The 17,195-nt window shown below is 41.7% G+C and overlaps 1 non-coding gene across 1 annotated transcript; it reads left to right on the forward strand.

The window, feature by feature from the left end:
• Positions 1-14,936: 14,936 nt before the first annotated feature.
• Positions 14,937-15,007, forward strand: TRNAG-UCC (transfer RNA glycine (anticodon UCC)). The gene has a single exon. It is a non-coding gene; the product is annotated as a tRNA-Gly (tRNA).
• The last annotated feature ends 2,188 nt before the right edge of the window (positions 15,008-17,195 follow it).

Here is a 17,195-nt window from a genome sequence, read left to right on the forward strand (position 1 = left end):
ACTGATAGCTACTCCGTAGGAGAGAGGAGAGCTACTCTACAGAGTTTCTAACGTGTGGCTGGTGGATTCAAACAGCGACTTTTTGGTTAGCAGCTGAGCTCTTAACCACTGCACCACCACAGTTAGGTTAGTAGAAGGCTGCAACAATTAATAATAATAATTAAGCTAAAGAAAGAAATGAAGGATGAATACAAGATATATCCAGCAAGGAATGGTGCGGAAGTGGGCAATCTTGACCAACTACCAGTTGCCACTGTCGCACTAACTTCAACTCATGGCAACTCCCCGTGTGTCAGAGTAGAATTGAGCTCCAGAAGGTTTTCGGTACTTGATTTTTCAGAAGTAGTTCACTAAGCCTTTCTTCAGAGGCGCCTCTGGGTGAACTTGAACCTCCAACCCTCCAGCTACCAGCCGAGAATTTAACTATTTGTACCACCAGGGTCTCCGGGCAGCCTTTACCATCTTGTAAAACTAAATGTTTGAAATGCAATCAGCAGGATCGCGACAAAGAAAAAATCTGTTTCAGAGAAAAGTATCATCAGAACAGTGACGGACCGTGAAGAAATTTAACCGAATTCCCCACAGGAAGGACTGAGAACTGAATTCTCCGTAAATCTCCCAGAACCAAGTAGGCATTGATATGAATTTCTTGCAAGATCGTAACAACTCTTCTTTGGTCCTGGATAAACAGACTTTGCTGACCTTGGGTAAATCACTTCACCTCTGTGGTTTGGTGACTGAATCTACAATAATAGTATTTCTGTTAGCCTTCCCAGAGACGTGGGAATGATAAGTGAACTCTTATTAAAGGGCTTCCAGTGTCTGGGAGATTATTTCTTTGATTGGTAGACCAAACCCAAACCCATTGCCGTTGAGTTGGCCCCTGACTCATGGCAACCTCATGTGTTATAGAGTAGAACTCCTCCATAGGACCTTCTTGGCTATAATTTTTACAGAAACAGATCACCTGGCCTTTCTTCTGCAGCACCTCTGGGTAGGTTCAAACCACCACCCTTTTGGTTAGTAATTGAACACAACCTGTTTGTACCACCCAGGGACCTATATATAACCATAGCTGTAAACATGTTTTTTTTAATAAAACGTCTGGGAATGATAAAGCTCAAATTCAGGATAGTGGTTATCTTGGAGTAGAGATGGGAAGGTAGGAAGAGTAATTGGATCAAGGAGGGGTACAGAATAGCTCAACAAATCTCTAGTGTTTTGTAAGATTATAATTTATTTGACTGGCATTTCATATCTCTGAAAAACCAAAACAGTCATTTTTGATTCAAAGAAATTAGTGCACATTAGTGTGCTATAACAGTATTTTACCCTCTCTGTCCACTGAAAATAAACTCCTTCATAGTGAGCCCCATGTACTGGTGTGCTCCACCCTAGCTGGGCAGAAGCTAGGCAGTCTCCAATCCCTGAAAGCTATGGCTTGTCTGCTACGACTGTAAGTGGGAACAGCAGCATTTTAATTCTCTACACAGAGTTTCAGAGTTGTCTCCTTTATTTCCTGTTGACTCAGCTATCTTCTTCCCACATTTTGGGGTTTGTGGTAAATGAAAAATTTATATTTGGCCTACTGGAAACAAGGCCCTTGAATAAGCTGAGGATCATGTGGGCCTTATGATTTTTCTAAATGATCTTTTCTCATTCTTCAACATGAGTAAGAATTACATATACATTTGATAAAAATGGGCCTCAGTGATTAGGAGAAAGCTTAACTAAATGCTATATACAACACGGTTTTAAGATTCCCAGCTTCCCTGAAATTCTTTCAAAAACAAATCAGCTCTTGTGAATGATACACAAAGCCTTGTTTTATTTCTACAACTTTTCTTTCTCTTGGGAGGCAATAGGCCTCCACCAAAGGAAGAAATACTTAAATTCATGATAGGATTAGAAGTTATCTATGCAAATCCAACTGTATACTGCAAAAGTACCTGACAGACATTTGGGCCAATTCATTTAACAATCTTGAAAAATTTTACAAATACATTTCTACTTCTCCATAATACCTCTCCCCTCATTCATTATGCAGTTACAAAAACATTCTTTAAAATTATGTCAGTGTTCTCAGTTTTCAATTTAAACTTTCTGAATGGAAAGAATTAACTCTCTTCCATTTTAATCACTTGCCATTTTCTTTTAAATATCAAATTTTAAATCTATAATCCAAAAGAATTGTCCTGACTCCCAGTACAAGATTGGGAATTGTGGGGTCGGAGGCCTGGTGTGGGCCAAGTCTGGCTGGCATGATTAGGAGTTTGGGTCCAACTGGCAGAGACCTGTCTTGAGCATAAAAAAAGAGGCAGACGTGTGAGCAACCACAGCCAAGGTCTGTACCTAGAAAATGAATAACATGTGTTAAGTCTGAGGGACAAGGCAGAGCTATCATTGGAGAATAAGCCGCAAGGTCAAACGAGGCCTGGTAGTGTAACAGTTAAGTGCTCAGATGCTAACAGAAAAGTTGGTGATTCAAATCCACCCAGCAGCTCTGCAGGAGAAAGACCTGGCAATCTGCTTCCGTAGATTATAGCCTAGGAAAAACCTATGGGACGGTTATACTCTGTCACGTGGCGTCGCTATGAGTCAGAATCCACTCGATGGCACCCAACAACAAGAAGCTGTGAAGTTAGTGGCAAAAATCTCTTGGGAGACAGAGAAAGAACAAGGTAAAAGGATTAGGAAGTTCTGAAGTGGATCTGCAATGAGAAATTATCCAGGAGTTCTTTTGATGTGCATTCTTTGTTTATAGCTACAGGACAAGAGTATCTTTTAATATGAAGTTTCCTGGACCAATTATCTTCTTTACTCTTTGGCTCCCATTTCTCCCTGTGTTTACTACTGGGGAAGGATTATCAACTCCTTTTCCGCCACAGTCATGATTCTTTATTTCATCTTATACAAAGTATTTTCAAACAGAGCATTTTGGGTTGGGTGAACTAATACTTACATTCTGCTAGTGAAGGCAATATCCTTCTTCCTCTACCCCATTACATTTACCTTTTGGCTTGCTGTTAATATGCACTGAAGTGTTGTGGTTGCTGTTTGGTAACTGGAAGAGGAGAGAGGAGTTTTGTGAGGGCTGGGGCAGAAGGAGACTGAAGGACATGGAGTAGTATTTATTTTCCAAATACTACATTCATTGTCTTTTTCATGAAAGAGTATGCCAGAAACTTACAAAACTGTGAGACCATGGGCTAGGACCTCAGTGATAAAATGTGGCTAAGAATAATGGAGAAAGCCATCCTCTCCGCCTTTGCATAGAAGCCATCATTACTTTGATATCCCAAAGATGCAAAGTTCCACACATTTTGTCATGGTCATTGCTGCATCCATCATGGGCAGAGGCAGAAGCAACACTCCCCAAAGTGGTTTCATGGCCAGCAGACGTGGACAGGTTGGAGCCAAAACCAGAGAAGCATGGAGTGGGTACCATGTGTTGACTACATCTGATGGCCCAATTTGTGGGCACAAATGAAGAATCTCTTTGGGGATTTCTATAAGTAACCTGTAGACACTTTGAGGAGGGAGTGGAATCTTACCATCACAAGGGTAGGGCTCTGAGCTCACTGACCATTAAAAACCAAAAACCAAACCCAGTGCCGTCGAGTCAATTCCAACTCATAGCGACCCTATAGGACAGAGTATAACTGCCCCCATAGAGTTTGCAAGGAGCGCCTGGTGCATTTGAACTGCCGACTCTTTGGTTAGCAGCCGTAGCAGTTAACCACTACACTACCAGGGTTTCCCACTGACCACTGGGTTACATTATATTACACCAAAAAAATATATAATTTCCAGTGTTCCTAAGTTTCCTCTGCCAAATAACAAATACGCTGGTTATCATCTAACACTGTGACGCAATATGTGGCAATAATATCTCAACAAAGGCACTGAGATGATAGTTTGAAGTATCTTGTAAACATCTGCAGGCCAACAATATAAAACACCAAGTTTTTTAAAGAGGTAAAGATGCTACAAACTTTCAATTCAGTGCAGGGCCCAAAAAAGTTAATTCATTCAACAGACAAAAATATACTCTGAGAGTTGATTATGAGCCAGGTTCCTGGGATAGGGCTATAAGCAGGATCTCTTCTTTAGACTCAGAGATATAAATTTTGAGAACGATTTCTTTAAGACATGGCCTGAGCGTAAGGTGAGAGGAGGCTGGAGAACACCAATTTTCATTCCAGGAATAGGCAGAAGAGGAGTCCACACAGGAGACAGACGAGCTGTTGGAGAATGTCTTTGACATCCCAGCTCCAGTTTCCCTCAGATCTTCATCTTCCCAGCAAGGGCCCATGGGAGATCTTGATATCTTCCATGCCACGTGAAGGGATACTGGGGAGGACTTAGGTATCCTCTACCTAAATACGACATTTTTTCTCGACTCCATGCCACTGTGAGGAACGGTCTTCTTCCAGAGTGCAAGTTGAGAAACCAGTTGCTGTTGAGTTGACTCTGACTCATGGTGACCCCATGTGTGTCAGAGGAGAACTGTTCTCCAGAGGGTTTTCAATGGCCAATCTTTCAGAAGTAGATCTCCAGGCTTTTCTTCGGAGGGGCCTTTGGGTGGGCTCAAGTCTCCAATGGTTTGGCTAGCAACCAAGTCTGTTAACCGTTTGCACCACTCAGGGACTCCACAAGTTGAGAAGGAGTACACAAATTATTTCAGTTCCAGGATTCCCAAACCTCCTCAGGAGATATCTGTGCCCCTCCCATACCCTCTTTCCTTATCCCACTCAAGCTTTCAACACATACTCATGTCTCAACTCTCTAGCGTTCCTCTGCCTCTCTCATCAGGACACTCCCACCAGCCCAGGAAGGCTTTCTGTTTTGTTTTTTTCTTCAGCTTGGCTTTGTTGCCCTCTGGTATGACAGGAAACCACCATGCATCATATTACATCATTCATCCTCCTCACTCTACAGTTATCTCTATGAAGTATGCTCTAGTTCTCTAATTTGTTTCCTTGGAACCCACAAATCCTCTTTTCTCACAACAAAGCCTGGCTCTTGCAAATGAAAATCTTGGCTTTCACGTTTATTTTCCCTAAAATGAGCTTCAAGAGCGTATTTTGGAAGTGAGAAGCTCAACAGTGACTCCTTTGTTCTTGACTGGCTAGTACTGCCATCTCTCTGAAGCAAGGGAGACGCTACGCTTTTATAGGTGGCAGGGGGAATTACTGGGAAAGAAAAATACATCTAATAATATTTGAAAACATTATCCCATTATTGAAAAACATCAGGCAGCAGTTGAGGTCGGAAACTTTGATTCTGAAAAAAATATATTTTTTTCTTTTGATTCTGAAGCCGCGCTAATCTCATAGTTGCATGATTTTTCTCTAGCAACGCTCAGAACACTGAGTTTAAGCAGACAGTTGAAAGACAAGTTGTTTGGGAAGACAAGTGGCGAAGGACTGGCAAGAAAGCGATTACTAGATAATGAAGAAAGTAAGTCAGAAAGGGGTTGGAGAAAATATAATGGTCAAGAGGCTAGAAGCTTTAGTGAATTTAAAAACGTGTTGGTTGGGAAGTCACTGTGTAAGAGAATGGGTGGCATACCTAAAGCCTAACACATTTATTCCTTTTGAATTCCCATTAGAATTCTGCTGTAAGCTACCTTGGATGGTTGTTGCCACCATGAAGGGGGTATACCAAAGGTTTTCCAGTCCCAGTGTTCTCATCACTGCCCACCTTCTCCTCACCTTGTGCAGGGCTCTTTAAAGCAGAACCAAGGTAAGATGAAAACACTGGTGTATTCATTTCCTAGGGCTGCCCTAACAAAGTACCACAAACTAGGTGGCTTATAAGAACAAAAATGTCATGTCTCACAGTTCCGGAGGCTAAGAATCCAAAGTCGGGATGTTGTCCACGTTGATACCTTCGGGTTCTAAGGGAGAACCTGTTCCATGCCTTTCTTTTAGTTTCTGGTGATGGCCAGCAGTCCTTGGCATTTCTTGGCTTGTGAAGCATCGCTTCAGTCTGCCTCCATCTTCACATGGCTGTCTTCCCTCTGTGTTTCTGTCTCTTCTCCTTTTCTATAAGGATACCATTAATATTTGGATTAGGACCCGCCCTACTTTACTATAACCTCATGTTAACTGATAACATCTTCAAAGACTCTATTTCCAAACAAGGTCACATTCACAGGTACCAAGGGTCAGGACTTCATCATATCTTTTTTGTAACACTGATACCAGCCTTCGCTGGTCTTAAATATCAGGTGGGTCTTTACTGCGTAGCTTATGGAAAACAATTTGAACGTACAAATAATAAAATTAATAAAATATTTTATAATTTACAAAATAGTTACTTATCTCTATCTTATTAACCTCCATGTCATTATTATACCTATTTTACAGATGAGGAAATGGAGGATTCAGAGAGGTTAAGTCTGCATTCACAGAGCTAATCTATCTTCATCCCTCAGACCTGGCCCAGGTACCACCCTCTTTCTGGTACCTTACTCCCCATCCTCTGAACCCCATCCCATAGTTCATCTTGCCCCTGAGTTACCTCTTGACCTGTACATGCTCTGTACATACCTCTTTCTTTTTTATGCATGGCACTTTATTGGATGTAATAACTCACCTGTCTATACACTACACTAGGTCATCACGGTAGGCTCACCACCTAGTAACCAAAGCACGGCCCCTGACAAGCTCTCACAAGTGACTCTTCAGTGAAGAAGTGTACAGCCTTGGAAAGACTGCAGAAGCAAAAGAGCATGTGTGAATAACCACTGTTTTCCCAGTTCCATTTGCTGACAAGCCCCAAGCTCTCAGAATTTTCCAGGCTGCATGCTCACAAATTGATTGGTGAAAAGAGAAGGCCTGAGGGCTTAGATTGGCCAGCCCAAGCATACTGCCGTCTATACTACGGGGGAGACTGGCATTTAGGAAATGGAAGTTTCATAGACAGATAATCTCTCCTGGACCTTTGGGCTTGAGGAAAAAAAGGGCAGGAAGGAGAACAGAATTTTTACAGCCTTGTATATAAAGATTTTCTTGTAAAACCACACTTCAAAGGGATAGAGAATATCGCTCCTTTCCAAGGAGTCTCATTAATTATCACAGCATCTCTGCTAGGGAAGTACACTGAGAGGGCTATTTCTCAGATGAGGAAACTGAGTGTGAAATGGCTTGATTACTAGCAAACCAGAAAAATATAACCCAGTGTATTTCCAGATCCTCTTCTAATGTGCCAGCAACCTCCACCAGGCCATTCGGCCAGTCATTAGAGGGACATTTATGGAGACCCTGCTTTATGCCGGGCACCAGGCCAGGAGACAGGAAATACATTCCCCACCCTAAAAGATTCCACACATAACCTGGTCACTAGTGAAGTTTGCAAACAGACTAAACAGGCAAACAAATGTATGCTAAGTACTAGGATAGATGTATGAACAAAGAGCAAAGGGATTACAGAGGGGAGAGTGATTATTTTTGCCTGGGAAGATTAAAAAAGACTTTAAATGAAATCTTTAGTTCATCACAAGATTTTGAGAGCCAGCATTAGCAAAATTCTGGATTACCAGTTTGAATGAAGCTGTAAAGAGAAGACAAGCCCTCGGTGCACAGAACCATGTATTCACAATCTTACAGAATTAGCTATCCACATTCCATCCCCACCAGCAATGGAAATGAACTATGTAGAGAATGGAAACCCTGGTGACGTAGTGGTTAAGTGCTACAGCTGCTAACCAAGAGGTCAGCAGTTCATATCCACCAGGCGCTCCTTGGAAACTCTACGGGGCAGTTTTACTCTCTCCTATAGGGTCACGATGAGTCAGAATCGACTTGACAGCAACAGGTTTTGGGTTTATGTAGAGAGTCCTCATAACCCCTAATATTTATTAAGTGCCTATCACGTGTCGTGTGCTGTGCTAATGCTGTTACGTGAACTATCTCATTTAATTCTCACAGCAAAATCTATCCCTAAGAAATATCTGTATCCCCATTTTACAGATGACCAAGTGAACCTAGAAGGATTAAGTAAATTGCCCAAGGATTCACACTGAGAACATCAGATTCCAGACCACTGTGTTATTTTGAGAAAGGCAGGCCCTGCTGTAATTAATGAGGGTGATTTGTTGTTTTGGTCACATGTATATTGGGTTACACAAATTAGTATTAATTTTTGAGTCTCAAAAATTAATTAACAGCATTCTTTTAATTAAATAAAATTAACATTGACTGTCTGTGTAAATCTACCCCTGCTTCTTTTCTTGCAACATCCGAACTGTTCCTCCCCCGAAAAATCTCTCTGATTAGAAATGTAAGTCAGATTTTTGTGTGTCATATTAGGAGCTACATAGTTGAGCCAAGGGACAATGATCCCAGAAGTTCAGAACATCTTTCATCTAAGCCTTAATGGTGAATTATACTTAAAGAGACAGCTTTTTTCTTTTTTTTTTTAAGCTTCAGCTCAAAATATCCCTGACTGGGTACATTAAACTGAAGTACCTAATTAGGGATGACTTAGAGTAATACCTTTCTTTCTCACTTAATATCCTCTAACCACGAAAATCCGAAGGTGTTTACCTGTACCGCAGAAGCCCCACTTCCAAGGGCATGATAATAACACTGTAGGCTTTTAGCCTCCTGAACTCAGACAATGGGAACTCCAGGACTCATCTCCACTGCTTCTGTAATGGAAAATTCTTGATTTACCGCTCTGTTCCAGCAGAGTTGAGTCCCCACAACAGGTATCCATTTGGAGAAAAGTGACTTGTCAATGAATTACTTATCAGAGAGGCAGCATAGATGGCCTTTAAATGCTCTGCTTTTAGCCTCAAATTGCCTAGGTTTGAATCCCATTGCTTCTCCTTACTAAGTATGTGAGCTTGGGCTAGTTATTTAAACTAGCTAAACCTAACTTTCCTCATTAGTGAAATGGTAGTGAAAAAGTAGACACTGCAAATTGCTCAGAGGCCTGATTGGTTTAGTTAAAATTTTAAAAGAAACCTGAATATCTATAAATAAAATATCAGTGTCAAGGCCGGAATTAGTTCTCCCCTTTTTCCACAATAGAATAATAGCTGAGTATATGGCTGTTCGGAGCCTGGTGGCATAGTGGTTAAGAGCTTGGCTGCTAACCAAAAGGTCGGCAGTTCAAATCTACCAGCTGCTCCTTGGAAACCCTATGGGGCAGTTCTACTCCGTTCTGTAGGGTTGCTGTGAGTCGGAATCAACTCAACAGTAAGAGGTTTTTTGTTTTTTACACGGCTGTTTAGAGTCCCTGGGTGTTGCAAATAGTTAATGCACAGAGCTGCTAACTGAAAGGTTGGAGGTTTGAATCCACACAGAGGCACCTCAGAAGAAAGCCCTCGTGATCTCCTTAAGAAAAACCAAACATTGAAAACCCTGTGGAGCACAGTTCTACTCTGACACACATGGGGTTGCTACGCGTTGGAGTAGGCTTGACGGCAGCTGGTTTTTATATGGCTGCTCAGTTGGACTGTATCTCCTTGCCTCCCTTGTAGCCAGGTGTAACCATGACTAAGTTATCTCTAATGGAATATGAAGAAATTAGGTGTGTCATTTCTTGGTCAGGATATAGGCATATTGGAGGTACACTCCTCCATGCTCTCCTTCCTCTTTCTCCTGGCTGGAAATGGTAACTGCAGCAATCATGGAAGCCACATGTTGAGAGACCACCCTGCTCCTTTGGGTCCCTGATGGACTACATGAAGCAGAGGTATATGCATGAGAAAAATAAACTTTTAACCTGTTTGAGTCCTTACATTTTTGGGTATCTGTACAATAAAACCAAACCAAACTAATTGCCATTGAGTCAGTTCTGACTCGTGGCATCCTCATGTGAATCAGAGTAGAACTGTATTCCATAGGGTTTTCAGTGGCTTATTTTTGAAAGTAGGTTGCCAGGCCTTTCTTCCAAGGTGCCTCTGGGTGGACTCGAACTGCTAATCTTTCAGTTAGCATTAACCATTTGTGCTACCCAGGGACTACATCCATACTGTAATAGTATCTAAATTATAAACGAGTTACAAGGATTAAATAAGATAATGCATGCGCATGTGGTCCGAGAACAATGCCTGACACATGTCGTTGTTGCCAGCTGCCATAGAGTCAGCCCCTGACACACAGCAACCTCATGTCCAATGGAAAAAAATGCTTCCTGGTCCTGCACTATCTCCATTGTGATCCACAGGATTCTCATTGGCTAGTTTCAGGCAGTGGATCATCAGACCTTTCTTCCTAGTCTGTCTTAGTGTGGAAGCTTTGCTGAAAACTCTTCAGCATCATAGCAACACGCAAGCTTCCACTTACAGACAGGTGGTAGCTGCACATGAGGTGCATTGGTTGGGAATCAAACCTGGGTCTCCCACATGGAAAGTAAGAATTCTACACTGAATAACCAATGCCTCACCTAAACACATGTCGGGAGATGCCATTAAGTCGATTCTGACTCATAGTGACCCTATGCATAACAGAACAAAATGTTTCTCAGTCCTGTGCCATCCTCACAATCATTGCTATGTTTCAGCCCATTGTTGCAGCCACTGTGTCAATCGACCTCGTTGAGGGTCTTCCTCTTTTTTTCCTGACCCTCTACTTTACCATGCATGATGGAGAACCAGGGATTGGTCCCTCCTGATAACATGTCCAAAGTAAGTGAAACAAAGTATCACCATCCTCGCTTCTAAAGAGCATTCTGGCTGTACTTCTTCCAAGACGGATTTGTTGATTCTTCTGGCAGTCCATGGTATATTCAATATTCATCGCCAACACCATAATTCAATACATCAATTCTTTCATCTTCCTTATTAATTGACCAGCTTTCGCATGCATATGAGGTGATCGAAAAAACCAGGGCTTAGGTCAGACACACCTTAGTACTCAAAGTGACATTTTTGCTTTTTAACACTTTAAACAGGTCTTTTGCAGCAGATTTGCCCAATGCTATATTTTTTTTTTTTTATACATCATTTGATTTCTTGACTCCTGCTTCCATGAGCATTGATTGTGGATCCAGGTAAAGTGAAATCCTTGACAACTTCAATCTTTTCTCCCTTTATCACAATGTTGCTTATTGGTCCAGTTCTGAAAACTTTTGTTTTCTTTATGTTGAGGCATAATCCATACTGAAGGCTGTAGACTTTGATCTTTATCAGTGAGTGCTTCAAGTCCTCTTCGAATTTCAGCAAGCAAGGTTGTGTCATCTGCATATCACAGGTATTTAATGACTCTTCCACCAATCCTGATGCCATGTTCTCCTTATACTCCAGCTTCTTCGATTATTTGCTGAGCATACAGATTGAATAACTATGGTGAAAGGATACCTTTCCTGATTTTAAACCATGCAGTATTCCCTTGTTCTGTTAAAATGACTGCCTATTAATTTATGTACAGGTTCCTCATGAGCACAATTAAGTGTTCTGGAATTCCCATTCTTCACAATGTTATCCATAATTTGTTATGATCCACACAGTCGAATGCCTTTGAGTAGTCAATAAAACACGGGTAAACATCTTTCCGGTGTTCTCCTCTTTCAGCCAAGATTCATTTGACATCAGCAATGGTATCCCTCGTTCTGTGTCCGCTTCTGAATCCAGCTTGAATTTCTGGCAGTTCTCCGTCAATATACTGCTGCAACCATTTTTGAATGATCTTCAGCAAAATTTAACTTGTGTGTGATATTAATAATATTGTTCGATAATTTCCGCGTTCCGTTGGATCACTTTTCTCTGGAATGGGCACAAGTATAGATCTCTTCCAGTCGGTAGCCCAGGCACCTGTCTTCCAAATTGTTTGGCATAGACAAGTGAGCACTCCCAGGGTTGTATTTGTTTGCTGAAACATCTCAATTGGTAATTCCATCAGTTCCTGGAGCTTTGTTTTTCACCAACGCCTTCAGTGCAGCTTGGACTTCTTCCATCAGTACCATTGGTTCTTGATCGTATGCTACCTCCTGAAATGGTTAAACATTGATCAATTCTTTTTGATACAGTGACTCCGTGTATTCCTTCCATGTTCTACTGATGCTTCCCGTGTTGTTCAGTATTTTGCCCATAGAATCCTTCAGTACTGCAACTTGAGGCTTGAAGTTTTTCTTCAGTTCTTTCAGCTTGAGAAATGTCGAGCGTGTTCTTCCCTTTCAGTTTTCCGACTCCAGGTCTTTGCACATTTCATTAAAATTCTTTGTCTTCTTGAGCTGCCCTTCGAAATCTTCTGTTCAACTATTTTAATTCATCATTTCTTGCATTCGCTTTAGCTACTCTGTGTTCAGGATCAAGTTTCAGTGTCTCTTCTGACATTCATTTTGGTCTTTTTTCCCTTTCCTGTCTTTTTAATGACTTTCTGCTTTCTTTCTGTATGATGTCCTTGATGTCATCGCACAACTCATCTGGTTTTCCTTCATTTAGTGTCCAACGCATAGGCAGCTTTAATAAGCATTAGTGTAGCGGTTAAACATGGAAGTATAGGATAGTGTAGTGGTTAAACATGGAAGCTCTGGACCCAGAATGTGCATTCAAATTCTAGCTCTGTTTCCTAAGAGCTTGCTTAACCTGAGAGATGTTTTGTAACAGAAAGAGAAAGAAACAAGCAGCTTTCTTCCATCCAGGGCTTGTCTGAGAAAACCTGAGGGCGAAGCAGGGAGCCCTGCATTGTCACCCTGAGGCTAGTTCATTTATGCACTGAAGCTAGCCTATTGCTGAGCACTAAGTACAGTGACTCAGAAGCCCTCATTTGACCCAGAAAACCTCCAAGCCAGATTATAGAAGAAGCACAAGGTCAAATAGATAAGAATCTAAAAGCCTGAAAGAAGTCTCTAATTAATGCCAACAATCTGCCCTTTACAGCTTCAGCTTGGTCACTAGCTGACTGTTAAATTAACTATAGTTCATTTCCTAGTACAGTCCACTTACAATCAGGCACAATAATGACAGGAAGTAATGGCACTGATGATTTAAAATAACAGTTACTCCAAGAACAATTTCATTTGGCTTTGGAATTGCATGCACGTAGCATGTGCATGTATATTTACCATTTTATCCTCTACGCAGGGACTTGCCACCTTCCAAAAAATTAGGGACAATCAATGGGTCCATATCTACTTTTTTTTTTTTTCTTGTGATTAACTTTCACAGGACTAAAGAAAATATTTGCTTCCTTACTAGGGTAATTATCATTTATGGCGCTGATATTTTATTTAAAGGTTTTCAAGCACCTTTTACATTCTAACTAAACCCATCAGGTCTCTGAAAAATGTTAAATGTATCCTCTCCAGCACAATAATACGCTCCAAGTGATTGTGGCTGAGGAATAGAGTCCAGGATGCTGTGTTGCCCACCAACCCCTCTCTGCCCATTCCCTCTGCTAACGTGCCCTGTTATAAAAGGAGGTCAATTTGGAGACCTGAGATTCTTTTATCAACCATTTTCAGTTTGGATGTTTTCTTTTTAGGAACTTCAGTTTTAGTGGGGCTCTTCAGGAAGAAGGCTATTTAAAGACTACAGGGGACTATTTGTTTCCTAACCTTTTGACCCAAGTTTGGTGTCTGGTTTTCTCCAGGCACATTCTATTGTCAACAAAGGGCTACACCAGGACCACAAGTACAGAGAGGTTAATTAACACTGGGAGAAAAAAAAAAAAAACCTGCACTTCATAGCTGCTGATAAGAAAGCAGCAGCATTGCCTCCTAAATTAGCTCCTGGAAATTTAAGGAAAGTTGGACTAGTAAACTGGTCCTGTGCCACCCTCACAATAGTTGGCATGACTGAGTCCATTGTTACGGTCACTGTGTATTTTGAGTGACTTCCAACTGAGGGGGCTCACCTTCCAGCACTTTGTCAGATAATGGTCTGTTGTGACCTGTAGGGTTTCCACTGGCTAATTTTTAGAAGTAGATCTCCAGGCTTTTCTTCCTAGCCTGTCTTAATCTGGAACCTCCACTAAAACCTGTCCACCATAGATGACTCTGCTGGTGTTTGAAATATCAATGGTGCAGCTTTCAGTATCACAGCATAGTGCAAGCCACCACAGTTCGACAAACTGACAGACGGGCAGTGGGTACATTCCTCAGGACCTACCAATTCCACTCCTGGGAATATACTGTAGACAACCAACCACTCACATATACACACAAGAATGCCTACAGATGCATGCTTATTGCAGCATTGTTCGAGTAGGGAAAACTGAAAACAGCCTAAATGTCTACCAACAAGAGCATGTAAAAATGAGTTCATGCCATGGAACCCTCTACTGCAGTAGAAGTGAATCCATTTCTGATTTATAAAACGTATCAACATGAATAAATATAAAAAACATGATATTGAATGAAAAAAGCCAGTGGTATGTGTTCAATATAATACCATTTAAATAAAAAAATGAAATGTATAAAACAAAACCAAAGATTGTTTATAGATACATATAACTATAGTTATATCTATATGTGGATTTAAAAGCATGCTTGGGAATGATAAAGCTCAAATTCAGGATCAGTGGTTATCTTGGAGCAGAGAGGGAAAGGCAGAAACAGGAACTGGATGTAGGGGGGTAAAGAGTAGCTCAACAAAATCTCTAATGTTTTATACCCTTAAAGAATGATCTGAACAAACATGGCAAAATATTAAGATTAAAGCTCTGTGGGGCATCCACGAGTAGTCATTTTATTATTTTCTAGATTTTCCTAATACTTAAATTTAGAACTTTCCAACACGGTGTCCTGATGGATGGATATGACTGGATATCACTGCATCACCTATATTTACAATAAGGAATGTTGCTCATTGCTTTTTCAGACAGCGCAGCTAAGGATAGGCCAGCATGCAGTTGAGGTAAGGTCCCAAACCATCCTTTACCTGCAATGGTTAAGATCACATTAGCCAAAATTAGCAACTATTAGCTAGCAGTACTAGGCAGCAGGCATTTACTATGGTCTAGACTGAGTACTTGAGGGCACTGGTGGTTCAGTGGTAGAATTCTCACCTTCCATGTGGGAGACCCAGGTTTGATTCCTGGCCAATGCACCTTATGCACAGCCACCAACTGTCTATCAGTGGAGGCTTGCATGTCATTACGATGCTAAACAGATTTCAGCCAGCTTCCAGACAGACTAGGAAGAAAGGCCTGACTATTTACTTCTGAAAATCAGCCAATGAAAACCCTGTGGATCACAAAGGTCTGATGTACAACCAATCATGAGGATGGTGCAGGACTAGGAAGAATTTTCCTGTTGTGCATAGGGGCCCCATGAGTTGGGGGGCCAACTCTATGGCAGCTAACAAGACTGAGTCTTTAACACTCACTATCTCAGGTACTCCTCACTTTATAGATGAGGAAACCAAGTTGTAGAAAGTAAACTGTCCAAGGTCCCGTGGTGAGTGGAGAAGTCAAAATTCAAACCAGACCTTTCTGGACTCTAACCACTGCTCTATATTACTTCCTTAAGTTTGGTTCCATTGTCTTTACACATAATTATTTTCCAGAGTTTCAGGTTCAAAAAGCCACTGAAGTTCCCGATACAAACAGTGTGGGAGTCACTGTATAGCAACCCCCTGGCACTGGCTGCGGCTCCAAACAGAATCGTTGCTGCTTCATACCTGTCTAGCCCCACTGCCCTGCATGCTCGGAACGACATCCTGGTGAACCTGAAAGCTGTCCTGCCAACAAGACCTCGACGAGGAGGCAGGTCTTTCAAGGCGTCTAGTAATGAGAGCTCTGGAGGCAGCAATGTTCATTGACAGTTTAGGCCTATTCAGCAGCAGGCCTGAAACAGAGACGTTGTAAATCCCATCAAAATCTCCTCCATTATGTGACACACTTTGTTAGGATAGAATAAGGGGTTCGGCTCTGTTGGACCAAATCAAGTTAGTCTATGTGGAGTATCACATTTTAGATTCAAATCCCTGTTAAACCCTCTGCTTAGGCTCGTGGTTAACAATATTTTTATATCTGTCTGCAGAGATGACAGGCAGCCTGGCTCTTGAGCAGGCCCAGTGGCCTCCGTGTGGCTGTTTTTAGAGGCAGGCTCTATAGATGAAAGGCAGAAATCCCACCACCCCAGTGTCTCCTGATTAGCCCGGAGAAAAGCTGAATGACAAACATGTTTCCAATCTGCCTGGCCCATGCAGGGAAATGGGGCAATCTGGACTGAAAAGGGATTTAGACTTTTGTTGTGTGCAAGGGAGGTGGGGGACGGGAAAAAAGCTGATTTAAATCCATCCACAATGCTTTCCCACTTGGTGATCTCTTAGATAAGGAACAGCCTGGCTGGGGATCAGACCCCTACCGTGCCCGTGCAGCTTCCCTCTGCCTGCCTCTCTACTATACAATCTTGGTCCTCTCTACAGTTCTCTCATACTCTGTGGAAAGAATACTGTAACTGATGGTTTCAGAGCATGCTCACTGTGGGCCAGAATCTTCCCACATGCTTTATGACTAACAACATTGGCTCACAGGAAAACTCTCTATAGAACTTCTAGGCTAAAATAAGCATCAGTGACAGGGTCTACATTACCTGGGTAGCTATTCAGTTACTTTTGCAAATCATATTATCGTACACTAGTTTCAAAGTCATATAAAATGCTACATAAGACGACTGCGAGGCTCCTTTGGCAAATACTAAGTGTTAAGTATGTGATTTACTTACTGAAGACACTGCATTAAGACGGAATATTTTCTTTCCTCTCCTCCCAACAGAGCAAGGAACCCCATAGATATTGGAAGTATACATCGTCACTTGCACACCTTCTTTTAAGGATCTAAGTCAAGTAAATTATTTGCCACCATTTATCACATATTTATATGTTAGGATGGACAGGGTTTGGGTGCCCAATATACATTTTTTTTTAATCCACGAGCCGCATAGATAGAAATGTTGTACTCCAGTAGCATTATTTTGGCGTCAAATAAATCATCGTTTTCCTTGTTCAACGCACATACTTGTGTACTGTTAGTATTAAACTGATGGAAAAAAGAGGAGGGTTTGGGGAAATCTATCCCCTCTGAGCGTTCCTTCCCTGGGGTGTGGATATGAGAAAAGTACCTATAAGATGGCTCCCTGCTAAACCTCTGTGGCCGCCTGCAAGTCTAGGGGCATGGCGTCTTGCTCTGTTGGCATGGGTACAGTGCTTCTTCGAACACAATTACCAAGACAGTCTTCAGTGACCTCTTACTGCTGCTGTATTTGGGAAACGGCATTCAGATGCAGATTCA

This window comes from Loxodonta africana, chromosome 5, assembly GCF_030014295.1.
Source record: "Loxodonta africana isolate mLoxAfr1 chromosome 5, mLoxAfr1.hap2, whole genome shotgun sequence".
In the NCBI taxonomy this organism is placed as follows: Eukaryota; Metazoa; Chordata; class Mammalia; order Proboscidea; family Elephantidae; genus Loxodonta; species Loxodonta africana.